Here is a 15206-nt window from a genome sequence, read left to right as displayed (position 1 = left end):
ACTATCTGCTATTCCAAATCTGACCTCTTTAGCCTCCGTGTTTGTAATGGTTCGTTTTTTAACTGCATCTCAATAGGGGCGCCTAGGGTGGCTCAGTTCAGGTTAAACGTCTGCCTTGGGCTTTGATACATGATCCCAGGGTCCTGGGATGGAGTCCCCAGTGTCAAGGCTCCCTGCTCAGCGGCCAAGTTCTGCTTGTCCCTCTCTTGTCTCGCTCATGTTTGCACTCTTTCTCTCTCACTTCACTTCTCCAGTGTTCTGGGGGGAAAATACTACACTTCTCTCCACTCAAATAATAGAAAATCTTTTAAAAAAAATTGCATCTCAACAAAATTCAACTATTTTATAGACAGATTATGTTTACACCATCCGGCTCTAAAAGGAAGTTTTCTCGGGGGTTATAGTGCAAAGTATTAACACACTGAAATGTATTAAAAATGCTCAGGTGAAGGATCACTTCTAAGCATTATATTATTGTACTGGATGACGGTAGATCTCTCAAAAACTCTTGAATACAGGGCCTACTGACTTTAATTCTACATAAACTGCATTATAATTTATTTAATTATTTTTATAATTTAAAGTTCTCATAATTTACATTCTATCTCTGCCTTCCTCTTTCTCTTTGAAAAAGTTAATCATGCACTTTAATTCATAGCAAATCATTACCATTAGTCCCCTTTTCCAATTCAATTATTTGGCATATTTTTACCTATTCCCCATTCCCATTTCCATACCTCCCTGAAACCGTAAAACTATTCCAATGTGTTTGATGAGTATGGTTCTTTTTCTATATGGTCTCATAAATTGAACAGCTTTCGTTCTTATCATTTTTAACTTATGAAAACGATGCTTATGAGCTAGTTATTTTTTACTTTCCTATAAGGTCTGATGTTTTTCTTTCTTTTTTTTTTTTTTTAAAGATTTTATTTATTTGAGATAGGGCGAACCAGAGAGAGAGAGAGCATGAGCAGTGGGGAAGCAGACTGCCCCCACTGAGCAGGGAGCTCGATGTGGGGGCTCCATCCCAGGACCCTGGGATCACGACCTGAGCTAAAGGCAGATACCCAACCGAGAGAGCCACCAGACGCCCAAGGGCATACTGTTTTCAGCATGTGTGTTTATTTTGCCCACTATCTAATATAACTGCATAGTATTCCACAGGGTACACCCACCACACACGCCTGCCCATCCTGAAGCTATGAATGCCTGGAGAGTCTGCAGTTTGCTGATACCACAAGCAACACTGCACCAATGAACCTGTGCGTGTTCCCTCACAGACTTTGGGTTCTATCTATGTCCAGGACTGGGATTGCTGGCCCATCGAAACATGTGAGTAATTTAATTTTACTGAGAACTGCTTCAGTGCTTTCCAGGAGTCCTGCAGTAATCGACAGCTCCCAACAGAATGTCAGGATTCCTGGAGTTCACATTTCGCCAAACATGTGGCATTATCCAGGCCCATAATCTATCCAAAATGGTGCCTCTTTATATAATTTTTATTTTTCCATTCCAGTGGTGGAGCAATGGATGATCTTGCTCCTGGCAAAATGGAGCAGGGGGCCATGAGCAGATAAACCATGCCCAGTGAACCTGGTTGCCTTCCCCCATCTGACCATGGTGCTATTGGCCACTGGCATGTTCTTCACTGCCTGGTTCTTCCGTCCGTAAGAGCTTACTGCCACCAAGAACATTTAGGATTTCTATAAAGAGCTCCTCAGCTCCTTGGTGGCCTTGCTCTTCATGGCTTTGTATTCCTCTTCTTGCTGCTGTGGGTCAGCATATACATTCTGACCTTTCAAAGGCTCAAACCAGCTGACCTCACTGAACCCTTACTTTTGTAAATTAATTTACTATTGCTGGAAGTGTCCCAGCTGCTTTTCACAATGAAGGCAGATGTGTGGGGGGGGAAAAAAAATGTTTTTCTATTTACCAAAGAACATGAACCTCTCCAGATAAGATTACCGATTTTTTTTTTAGTCTTCTGTAGGTCTTGGTTCAACTGTATGCAATCTTAGGTCGAAATGTTATCTTTCTCTTATTGATTTATAGTAATCTCTTCTCTAGTAAAACCTACATAAACCTGTATACACACACACACACACACAGAAACACTTCATAGAGATCACTTGGGGACCTTGATAAAATACATATTCTGACCCACAAGGTCTGGGGTGAGTCCCAAGAGTCTTGCATAAATTACCAGATCCCACAATATGATGACAATGATGATGTCTGTCCAAGAATCAAATGTTAAGTGGCAAGGGTTAATGCTATATTTAACTACTTGTTAACCTTTATTCTTCCATTTATATTTTAGAGTAAATTTTTTTATCATGGTTCTCAAAAGTATCCAAGTGGGGGTTTAAATAGAATTGATCAAAGTAACTAATATTGAATATTAGGAGTTTTTTAAAAATATATTATCGGGGCGCCTGGGTGGCTCAGTGGGTTAAGCCTCTGCCTTCGGCTCAGGTCATGATCCCAGGACTCTGGAATCAAGCCCTGCATCTGGCTCTCTGCTCGGCAGGGAGCCTGCTTCCCCCTCTCTCTCCACCTGTCTCTCTTCCTACTTGTGATCTCTATCAAATAAATAAACTTAAAAAAATCTTAAAAAGAAAAAAAAATACATTATCACTGACTAAAGGCCAGCAATATCTCTCCACTCATCCAGATCACTTTCTACCTTATTACCTTCAGAATTTTTCCATAGATTTTTTTGTGTGTGGTTAAGCTAAGTCCTAAATACATCTTAGTTTTTGTCAATTTTCTACAAAGTGTCTTATTTATAGTTGGTTATAACTTGTTTAGAGAAGGATGCTACTGATTTTATTATGTTTGTATTTTACCTGACAACTTTGTGGAAAACTTATTAGTCCAAATACTTTATGATCCTGATTTACTGCGATCATTGTTGTTTTTAGGTACCTAACCACTAAATTTCCCCCAAATCACAATTTTTATCTTTTCCTTTTTCAATTATTATTATTACTAATTTTTTAAGATTTTACTTATTTGACACAGAGAGAGATCACAAGTAAGCATAGACGCAGGCAGAGAGAGGAGGAAACAGGCTCCCTGCTTGCTAAGCAGAGAGACCAATGCAGGGCTCGATCCCGGACCCTGAGACCATGACCTGAGCTGAAGGCAGAGGCTTAACCCACTGAGCCACCTAGGCACCCCCTTTTCTCTTTCAATTCTTAACAATTATTTCTTCTCAGAGCACTGATCAAGAAGAGCAAATGCTATGTTATAGTAGCTGTGTTAGTCAATGTTCTCATCTTGACCCATCTTTTAAAAAGAGTATCTAAATGTTTTCAGTAGTGTTTGTTGTAGAATTTCAGCAATCTTTGCACCTAATGGAAAAACATTTATTTCATGTTTTTTAGATAAATTCATTAGGAATGTCTTTATAGGAATATACCTATACATATCATATATAAAAATATATATATATTTATATGTCCATCTTGCATAACAGAAAAACAAGTAATATAAATGTCAGCTCCCACATATCCCTGATTTGTTGTTATCAAAATGTTACTAAAGCATTATTTCTGCATCTGAAGATATCAAAAAATTTTTCCCTAGAAATCATTAATACTTAAATGGAGTTACATAAAATATATTGATAAATTTTCTGATGAATCATTTTCTAACTTATATAACTATTACTTGAAAATTTTGTATTATAAGATACATTTTCATTTTATTTAGCCCTTACCTTATTTCTGATTTTCCTTACATAATCATAAGAAGAGCTGGGGCGCCTGGGTGGCTCAGGGGTTAAAGCCTCTGCCTTCAGCTCAGGTCAAGATCTCAGGGTCCTGGGATAAGCCCTGAATCAGGCTCTCTGCTCAGTGGGGAGCCTGCTTCCTTCCTCCTCTATCTCTCTGCCTGCCTCTCTGCCCTACTTGTGATCTCTGTCTGTCAAAGAAATAAATAAATCTTTAAAAAAAAAATTATAAGAAGAGCCAATATTTTTCCTCTTTATTGGGATTAGAATTGCACTAGTCTCCTTAAATGAGTTTAGAAGGTTCAGTTTTTCTCTTTTCTTCAACATTTTATGTGGGCACTTTAATTAGTCTTAAAAAGTAGAATTCCTGTGAAAACAGCAGGAACTTGGAATTATTTTATCTCATTTCAAAATTGTATCATTCTTTTATTAATCTTTTCTATGAAATAGCTTTTACCTTTGTAATCTTTAGCAATCTTTATAATTTCCTTTTATTATAAATTATTTAAGAATGCATCATTTGATTTCTAAACATACTGAATTTTTAATAAAGCTTTGGGTTATTAATTTTTTTTTTAAATTTTAAAGATTTTATTTATTTGTCAGAAAGAGAGAGAGAGCACAAGCAGGGGGAGCAGCAGGCAGAGGGAGAGCGGACTCCCTGCTGAGCAAGAAGCCAGATGCAAGATTTGATCCCAGGACCCTAGGAACACAACCTGAGCTGAAGGCAGGCGCTTTAAACAACTGAGCCACCCAGGTGCCCCTAGGTTATTAAGTCTTAAACGGAGAATTTCCTCTGTATAATATTGATACCACGGATAACTTCGGTTTTTAGTGACATAATCCATAATCTGGTTTTGTAAATGTTCTGGTTCATTCCTTTATAACTAGTAGTCCAAGCAATATTCATACTTTTGCTTTTATCTCAGATACCTCTCATTATTTCTTACTTACTGTCAGTCCCTGAGAAGTGTGTGTTAAAATGGCTGACTTATCAACTATCTTCAGCAGTCCACAGTTTCAGTTTTCTTAAGCTCTGGATTTACATGCATACATATTTATACATATCCACGGTTATATCATCTTCTATATTATTCCTTTTTAGACGATAAATTATTAACTGTCATTCCTTAGGGAAATTAAATCACTGCTTTGCATACAATAAACCTCTAGTAATCTTTTTAATTGAATTAGGTTAGAACTGAATCAGATAATGTAACCGGCTTTTAAGAGTGGGCAAAGAGGGAACAGGGAAGTCGGAGGATGACAAATGAATTAGAATTATCAGTACATTCTTCTTCTGCTCTTGAAATTTGACAGAGATTGAATGTCCCCAAGAGTTTCAAAAGCCAATTTATTCTGAGCTGTAACCTAAGATATTACTGAGTTTATGAAAAGTGGAACTAGAAACTAGATCTTCTAATTCAGTTTGAAAAAAAGGAAAAGGAAGTCAGAGAGAAAGTCAGAGGCACACACACACAACTTAAGAGACCAAGGAATGAGAAAAGTCAGAAATGGAGCCAGTGAGGGAAAGAGAAAGAGACCGAAAGAGATAAAAAGAGAGATAGAGACATAAAGATGGGGAGAAATCCCACATTTTCTGAACAATTACTGTGCTGCAGGCACTGGGGTTATGTTCTTTACTATTTTCCTGAAATGCACAAATATACTCCACAGAATCATTTTTACAAAACAAGAAGACAAGAAGACCATTTCCAAGAGACAACACAGATCAGACTTTTTCCAACACAGCTGAAATATTTATGATTTGTCTTCATAGTCAATTTAATTCAGATTTAAGGAGATGACTTTTCATAATCCATGGGCATGATCTATTTTTAGCACATTTTAGCAAATATTTTACTATAATTTTAGCAGAAATAACAAGGTCCAAATTTATGCCATTGGCTAGCTTATTTTTCTGATATTTCCACTCTAATAAACCCCATTATAAAACTACATCTAAATATATAACCAATAACCACATTTGAAAGAAATACACTTAGGATATAATTCATATCTGTTAGTAACAGAAGTAATCAATACTTTCTAACATCATTCAATCTAAAAATCATATAATCGTAGCTGTCTAAAATATGAACAATGTTAAAAATTGTTTTATTATGTATATATAGTGTCTACCATGTTATAATTTTTACACTTTGGTTTTCAGTTTCCTAATAAGGAATCCACTGAAACTTCGGTTTTCAAGTGGCATGTTTTTACCTGATCTTCTTCTTATTAAAATCAGCTTAATTGGTTTAGTATTACTTCCACTGGGATAGTTGCAAATAATAAATTTGGATTCTAATGAGTAATGTGTGGGGGTCTACAAAAAACTCTAAAATTATTTGCAAATGCTGTATGTGTGTATAACATCCTAACTATAAAGGAATTAATAATGGTAATATCTGCTCTGATGAATGACTTATCAGACCACTGATTTTTTTTTTGTTAGTATTTTTTAAAACTTTGAAGATGCTAAATCAAAACTAATTAGAGGTAATTTAACTATTAACACATACCAACTCATCATTTGTTATAAATTCATCTGTGATTGTTTGTAGGAAGACAAATGTCAGGAAAGTTGTTCAACACTCAATAACCATGGTTGAATGAAAATGTTTATTACTAAACCTTTATCCTCTGAATATGGATTCCATCACAACTATGCAAATAATTTATTATATTGACTTGATTTAGGATAGGTAAATATTTCCTGACTTCAATTTATCTATGGTATAAAAAATTCACATTAAAAGATAAACATAAAACATATGCATTGGTTCATAAAGGAGAGTCTAATAGTTTGTAAATGAGCCATCTATTTTAAGAATGTCATCTGGAGATAAAGAAATTAATGAGTCTCTTGAGGATAGTAAATTGTTCTAGTCACTTAAAAAGAAGTTGGCCCCGCAAAGGACACTGGATCCAAGTTTTGGGGTTGTATTTCTTGAAACTGTGAGTAATTGTTACACACACATAAGAATTAGGTATTTGAAAAAGCAATAAAATCTTAACATTTATTGGAAAAATGAAAGTAAAGATGAAACTTACCCTTTGAAAAACTTTATGAAGCTATTTTTTCATAGATATAAATGTCTTTACAGCTGGACTTTAATATTCATATGTGTAAGAATCAGGTTGTTCCTTGACAGTAATAAAAAAAACATCAAGTTCAAAATAGTGAAAATAATCTACACTATGCCCTTTATAGTATGATACAATTAAGGTTGTTATAAAATTTGTCATCCAAAGTGAAAACTTTGAGACTGAGAGGGAATACTAACAACAATTACACTGGGCTGAAAACAGAGGCTTTCTAGGACAAACTGAAACATAGGATTACCTTCACTACAAGGAACATTGAATCCTTCCAATTTACTTCTTTTTTTCCTAGAAGAACCGTGTCACTACATGAAGCACTGAGATGCTGTCCTGAACAGGTTTAGGATGGCGAACTGGTTTCAAGGATCACCTGCCCTGGACTGATCTTGGAGCACTGCACTAAGTGAAAGGCTGTGCTGGGACTCAGGGGAAGATCAGTTCTCAGGGAAAGAGGTGGTGCTACAGGTAGGGAGCATTTTCTGATTTTGATGGAGTCTGCTGTTCTATTAGTTTTAACACTTTATTCTTCTGCTTTCCTCGTTTATTGACAGAATTAACAATAGCTACCCACACAATCTACATTAACAATCTTCAAGAAAACAACCTGATTCGGGTGCCTGGGTGGCTCAGTGGGTTAAGCCGCTGCCTTCGGCTCAGGTCATGATCTCAGAGTCCTGGGATCGAGACCCGCATCGGGCTCTCTGCTCAGCAGGGAGCCTGCTTCCTCCTCTCTCTCTCTGCCTGCCTCTCTGCCTACTTGAGATCTCTCTCTGTCAAATAAATAAATAAAATCTTTAAAAAAAAAAAAAAAAAAAAAAAAAAAACAACCTGATTCCTTAGAACTACTGTGCCCATTTTACTGTTATGGAAGCCAAGATACTGAGCATTTTAAAAACTTCCCAAACTGTTAACTGGCAGGGCTGGGATCCAAAGAGAGGAATTCTAGCTCTAGATACTGTATATTTAACCAGTTTGCTAGAATTCCTTTTGGGTAGTGCTTGAGATTTGTGGAACTTTTAGTTAATAATGTCCAAAATGAATTAAAAATCCAAGTTGAGGGGCACCTGGGTGGCTCACTGGGTTAAAGCCTCTGCCTTCGGCTCAGGTCATGATCCCAGGGTCTTGGGATCAAGCCCCGCATCAGGCTCTCTGCTCCACAGGAAGCCTGCTTCCTCCTCTCTCTGCCTGCCTCTCTGCCCACTAGTGATCTCTGTCTGTCAAATACATAAATAAAATCTTAAAAAAAAAAAAATCCAAGTTGAATATTATATGACTACTTATAAATTACATATATACCAATTCACTCTTAAACTAACAAATTCCTATGATCAGGGAAAAAAAAATGAAAGAATATATTTAAGTATGGATAAGACTAGGGTCCACATAAGAGGAGGTCTTAAAATCACCCAAATTTTTTTTTATCCAGTTTGCTTGGAACAATCACTTTTGTATCCACAGCAACTAAAAGGCCCTATTTGGCATATTTAATTAAGGTGCTTACTGATTCACTGTAAAATGAGTGAATGAATAGTTAGATATACCTGTGAGCTTTTTTCCTGTCCTTTATTCCAACTGCTGTCCTTAAAAGCCAAGAGGGGTAAGAGTAAGGGAAGAGTGAGGCTGCTCAACAAGCCACTGGTATATTTCTTTGGAAACAGCCAAGTGAAATGCCATGGGTGGTGGCTGGAAAAACCTTCCCTAAGATGGAAGTCAGGACATCACCATATTCTGCCTCTAACTGGTGGAATTCTTTCTTCAGTCTATTTTGAGAACCGCTACTCAGCCTATTTTGTTTCACTGCCAACGGGTACCACATCATAACTGACCCCATAAATTGTATTGTTAAAAGCTGGCCTCTAAATACTGAAGTGACTTTTACTGGCTAGATACAGTTAACTGTGATCTGAAGAGACAATAAACTCAATGCAATATGAACATTCTTACCCAAAGTTATCAGTTTTACTTCCAAAAATAACCCCCCAAACAAGGGACTGTTTTGTATCTCTTCTTCATTTTTTTTTTTCCAAATGTTCTAAAATGTGGATTTGGGTTCCAAATCTGTCTCTATGGATGAATATCACCATGGATTCCTCTCTTAATCTCCGTAAGGTTTGGTCTTCTTTTTTGCAAAATGTAGGGACAGTGATAGTTTCTACATCAAAAGAATGAAATAAAAGCAGATAATGGTTGTAAAAACCTAGTCCCATTAAATAGTCTCAATAAATATTGCTATGAATAATGTCTGAGAAGCCAATTGATATCTATAGAAGGATTATAATGAATCATTTATATCTAAGAAAACATTTGTAATAAAGTTAGAACATGATGGAACTAAAACAAACTGGATTGAATTTAAATAAAATTCGAGGCTAATCCTGCTCTTTTAAATCATGTTACTCATTCCAGCTCTTTCAGAGGACCTGGTTAAAAGATTAAGGAGGGAAGAAGCAATTCTGTGGAAATAAAAGTATTCAGTCGTATAATAAAACATTACATGGTAAGTGTGGATTAGTAAAACTCAAAACAAAACAAAAAAAGAAATAATGGTAGAAATAGAAAAGAAATAATGCTTGTGGAATACATTTAAACTCACTTGATTTGTTAAATTATTTTTTTGTTTTTACTGTGGTAAGAATACTTAACATGAAAAAAAAAGAATACTTAACATGAAATCTAACCTCTTCAATTTTTTTAAAGATTTTATTCATTTGAGAGAGACAAAGAGTGAGCGAGAGAGCATGAGCAAGGGAGAGGGAGAAGCAGATTCCCCACTGAGCAGGAAGCGCGCGCCATGTGGGACTCCAGCCCAGGACTCTGGGATCATGACCTGAGCCAAAAGCAGACACTTAACCGAATCAGCCACCCAGGTGCCCTTCAATTTTTAAGTGCACAAGACATACGGTTAAGAATAGGTGTGGTGTTGAACAGATATCTGGACTCACTCATCTGAACTAACTGACACCACCTATTGAACAGAAACTTCCTATTTCCCCCGTCCCTCAGTCATTCTGCTCTCTGCTTCTATGATTTTGACGGTCTTGGATATTTGATATAAGTGGAGTCAAGTACTATTTGCTTCTGTTACCGCTTATTTCATTTAGTATAACATCCCCCAGATCCATCCATGTTGCCACCTATGGCAGAATTTCCATCTTGTTCAAGGCTGAATAATATTCCATAATCCATTTTATGTGTATACCACATTTTCTTTATCTGTACATCTGCAGATGGCCATTTACATCGTTTCCATGTCTTGGTTGTTGTGAATGATGCTGCAATAAACATGGGAGTACAGACATCTCTTTGAGATCCTCATTTCAACACTTTTGAATAAATATCCAGACACGCAATTGCTGGATCAAATGGAAGTTCTATTTTTCTTTTCTTTTTGGGGGGGTGGGGTGGGCAGAGGCAGAGGGACAGGTAGACAGAGAATCTTAAGCGGGCTCCATGTCCAGAGCAGAATTTAATGAGGGGCTCAGTCTCAGGACCTTGATATCATGACCTGAGCCAAAAATCAAGACCTTGATGCTTAACCAGCTGAACCAGCCAGGTGCCCCAGTAGTTCTATTTTTAATTTTTTAAGTAAACTCCACAATGTTATCCATACAGATTGTACCTTTTTAAATTTTTACCAAAAACATACAAAGGTTTGAATTTCTCTACATCTTTCCCAACACCTGCTATTTTTTTTTTTTAATAATAGCCATCATAACAGGTGCAAGGTATTATCCCACTGTGCTTTTGAATTGCATTTGCCCGCTGATTAAATGATGTTGAACATCTTTTTATACACTTCTTGGTCATTCCTATATCTTCTTTGGAGAAATGTCCATTCAAGTTCTTTGACTATTTATTTATTTATTCATTGTTATTTTTTAAAAGGAGATTGAACAACATATTTTATTACATTTTTTTCCCCATTATGAAATCTGTAATTGAGAAAGTACCTCATGGGTTGAGGGTAACTCCTGGGAAAGAACACCAGGGAATCGGGATAAAAACACAATGAGAGGAGAAATGAAGAGGCAGGATCAAAACTATTGCCATGCATCCATGAAAAATCAATCTTGTTTTCCGGAACAGCCACAAACAAGCGAAATTTGGGACAGTGAAGCATGTTAGGGCACCAAGTTTGGCTGGTTTATCAAATGTTGATATAACATTGTCTAAGCCTAGTGTGTGTCATCTTTTTTTTTTCTCTTTATTTTTTGTTTTTTAATTAACATATAATGTATTATTACCCCCAGGGGTATAGGTCTGTGAAACACCAGGTTTACACACTTCACAGCACATATCTTCCCCAATGTCCATAACCCCATCACCCTCTCCCTAACCCCCTCCCCCGCCAGCAACCCTCAGTTTGTTTTGTGAGATTAAGAGTCTCTTATGGTTTGTCTCCCTCCTGATCCCATCTGTTTCATTTATTCTTTTCCTAGCCCGAACCCCATGTTGCCTCTCAAACTTCCTCATATCAGGGAAATATGATAATTGTCTTTCTCTAATTGACATATTTCATTAAGCATAACACCCTCTAATTCCATCTACATCGTCGCAAATGGCCAAGATTTCATTTCTTTTGATGGCTGCATAGTATTTCGTTATATATATATATACCACCTCTTCTTTATTCATTCATCTGCTGATGGCTAATTAGGTTCTTTTCATAGTTTGGCTATTGTGGACATTGCTGCTATAAACAGTCGTGTGCATGTGCCCCTTCAGATCACTACATTTGTATCTTTAGGGTAAATACGCAATGGTGAGATTTCTGGGTCATAGGGAACTTTCTGAGGAACCTCCATGCTATTGGAGCACTTTTTCACATGTCTGTTCGCCATCTGGATGCCATCTTTGTAGAAATATCTATTCATGCCCTCTGCCCATTTCTTGATTGGATTATTTGTTCTTTAGGTGTTGAGTTTGAGAAGCTCTTTATAGATTTTGGATACTAGCCCTTTATCTGATATGTCTTTTACAAATATCTTCTCCCATTCAATCGCTGTCTTTTGGTTTTGTTAACTGTTTCCTTTGCTGTGTAAAAGCTTTTGATCTTGATGAAGTCCCAATAGTTCATTTTTGCCCTTGCTTCCCTTGCCTTTGGCAATGTTCGTAGGAAGAAGTTGCTGCAGCTGGGACAGAAGACGTTGCTGCCTGTGTTCTCCTCAAGGATTTTCATAGATTCTTTCCTCATATTGAGGTCCTTCATCCATTTTGAGTCTATTTTCGTGTTTGGTGTAAGAAAATGGTCCAGGTTCATTTTTCTGCATGTGGCTGGCTGATTTACCCAACACCATTTGTTGAAGAGACTGTCTTTTTTCCACTGGACATTCTTTTCTTTCCTAGTTTGTCAAAAAGATTAGTTGACCATAGAGTTGGGCGTCTATTTCTGGGCTCTCCATCCTGTTCCATTGATCTATGTGTTTGTTTTTGTGTCAGTACCATACTATCTTGATGATGACAGCTTTGTAATATACCTTGAAGTCTGGAATTGTGAGGCTACCAACTTTGGCTTTCTTTCTCAATATTCCTCTGGCTATTCAAGGACTTTTTGGTTCCATATATATTTTAGAATTATATGTCCCATTTCTTTGAAAAAAAGGGATGGGATTTTGATAGGGATTGCATTAAAAGCGTGGATTGCTTTAAGTAGCATAGACATTTTCACAATATTTGTTCTTCCGATCCAGGAGTATGGAACATTTTTCCATTTCTTTGTGTCTTCCTCAATTACTTTCATGAGTACTTTATAGTTATCTGAGTACAGACTCTTTGCTCTTTGGTTAGGTTTAGTCCTAGGTACCTTATGGTTTTGGGTGCAATTATAAATGGGATGGACTCCTTAATTTTTCTTTCTTCTGTCTTGTTGTTGGTGTATAAAAGTGCAACTTGATTTTTGTACATTGATTTTATAACCCGGCACATTACTGAATTCCTGTTCACGTTCTAGCAGATTTGGAGTGGACTCTTTTGGGTTTTCCACATATAGTATCATATCATCTGAAAAGAGTGATAGTTTGACTTCTTCTTTATTGATTTGAACGTCTTTAATTTCTTTTTGTTTGTCTGATTGATGAGGCTAGGACTTCTAGAACTATGTTGAAGAAGATTGGTGATAATGGACATCCCTGCCATGTTCTTCACCTTAGTGGAAAAGCTCTCAGTTCTTCTCCATTGAGAATGATATTCACTGTGGGGTTTTCATAGATGGCTTTGATGATATTGAGGTATGTGCCCTCTATCCCTGCACTTTGAAGAGTTTTGATCAGGAAGGGATGCTGTACTTTGTCAAATGCTTTTTCAGCATCTATTGAGAGTATCTTATGATTCTTGTTCTTTCTTTTATTATTATTTATCTATTATATATTATATATCTATATATTATAAATCTATTATTTATTGTATCACACTGATTGATCTGCAGAAGTTGAACCAAACTTGTAGCCCTGGGAATAAATCCCAATTGGTAGTGGTGAATAATCCTTTTAATGTACTGTTGGATCCTACCGGCTAGCATTTTGGTGAGAACTTTTGCATCTGTGTTCATCAAGGATATGGGTCTGTAATTCTCTTTTTTGATGGGGTCTTTGTCTGGTTTTGGGATCAAGGTGATGCTGGCCTCATAAAATGAGTCTGGAAGTTTTCCTTCCATTTCTATTTTTTGGAACAGTTTCAGGAGAATAGGAATTAATTCTTCTTTAAAATGTTTGGTAGCATTCCCCCGGGAAGCCATTTATCCCTGGGCTCTTGTTTTTTGGGAAATTTTTGATGACTGCTTCAATCTCCTTACTGGTTATGGGTCTGTTCAAATTTTCTATTTCTTCCTGGTTCAGTAGTGGTAGTTTATATGTCCCTAGGAATGCATCCATTTCTTCCAGATTGTTAAATTTGTTGGCGTAGAGTTGCTCATAATATGTTCTTATTATTGTTTATATTTCTTTGGTGTTGGTTGTGATCTCTCCTCTTTCATTTACGATTTTATTTGGGTCCTTTCTCTTTTATTTTGGATACATCTGGCCAGGGGTTTATCAATCTTATTAATTCTTTCAAAGAACCAGCTCCTACTTTCTTTGATTTGTTCTATTGTTTTTTTGGTTTCTATTTCATTGATTTCTGCTCATCTTTATTATTTCTCTTCTCTTGCTGGGTTTAGGCTTTCTTTGTTGTTCTTTCTCCAGCTCCTTTAGGTGTAGGGTTAGGTTGCGTACTTGAGACCTTTCTTGTTTCTTGAGAAAGGCTTGTATTGCTATATATATTTTTTTTCCTCTCAGGACTGCCGTTGCTGTGTCCCACAGATTTTGAGCTGTTGTGTTTTCATTATCATTTGCTTCCATGAATTTTTTTCAATTCTTCTTTAACTTCCTGGTTGACCCATTCGTTTTTTAGAAAGATGCTCTTTAGTCTCCATGTATTTGGGTTCTTTCCAAATTTCCTCTTGTGATTGAGTTCTAGCTTCAGAGCATTGTGGTCTGAAAATATGCAGGGAATGGTCCCAATCTTTTGATACCGGTTGAGACCTGATTTAGGACCCAGGATGTGTTCTATTATGGAGAATGTGCCATGTGCACTACAGAAGAATGTGTAGTCTTTTGCTTTGGTTATTCACTGCTATTCAGTGCTAATCACTGATTAGCAGTGCTATTCACTGCTCCTGTGATTAAAAAGGAGAACCTTAAACATTCTGGTTATTAACTCTTTATCAAATGCAGAGTTTCGAATATTTTTTCCCATTCCACAGGTTGCCTTTTACTTTGTGGATTGTTTGCTTTGCAGCATAGAAGCTTTTCAGTTCGAAATAGTCCTACTTGCCACTTTACTTTTGTTGCTTATGCTTTTGGCATTTTAGCTAAGAAATCATGGCCAACACTACGGTGAAGAAGCTTTACTTCTGTTTTCTTATAGGATTTATACAGTTTCAAATCTTTTACTGAACTCTATAATGCATTTTGAGTTGATTTTTTTTGTGTGGTATAATATAAGGGTTTAATTTAATAAATACATGAAACAGAGTAGAAAAATTTAAAAATCAACAAAGCTAAGAGTTAATTGTTTGAAGAGAGAAACAAAACTAACAAATTTTAGCTAGGCTAACTAAGAAAAAAGAGAGAGCACTCAAGTAAAATCAAAAATCAAAGAGAAGACATCACAACTGGTGCCAGAGAGATAACAAGAATAAGAGGCTGCTATTAACAATTACATGTCAACAAACTGGATGTCCTAGAAGAAGTGTATAAATTCTAGAAATATACAACCTACCAATATTGAATCCAAAAGAAATTAAAAATCTGAATGAATTAATAAGTAAGGAGATCGAATCAGTAATCAAAACTTCCAGGAAGGGGGAAAAAAAAAAAAAAAGCTA

The sequence above is a fragment of the Mustela putorius genome, unplaced genomic scaffold, assembly GCF_011764305.1.
Source record: "Mustela putorius furo isolate JIRA1106 unplaced genomic scaffold, ASM1176430v1.1 tig00000249_pilon_pilon_pilon, whole genome shotgun sequence".
NCBI classification, from domain to species: Eukaryota; Metazoa; Chordata; class Mammalia; order Carnivora; family Mustelidae; genus Mustela; species Mustela putorius.
The sequence above is the reverse complement of the archived record's forward strand: the minus strand, read 5'-3'. Positions refer to the sequence as shown.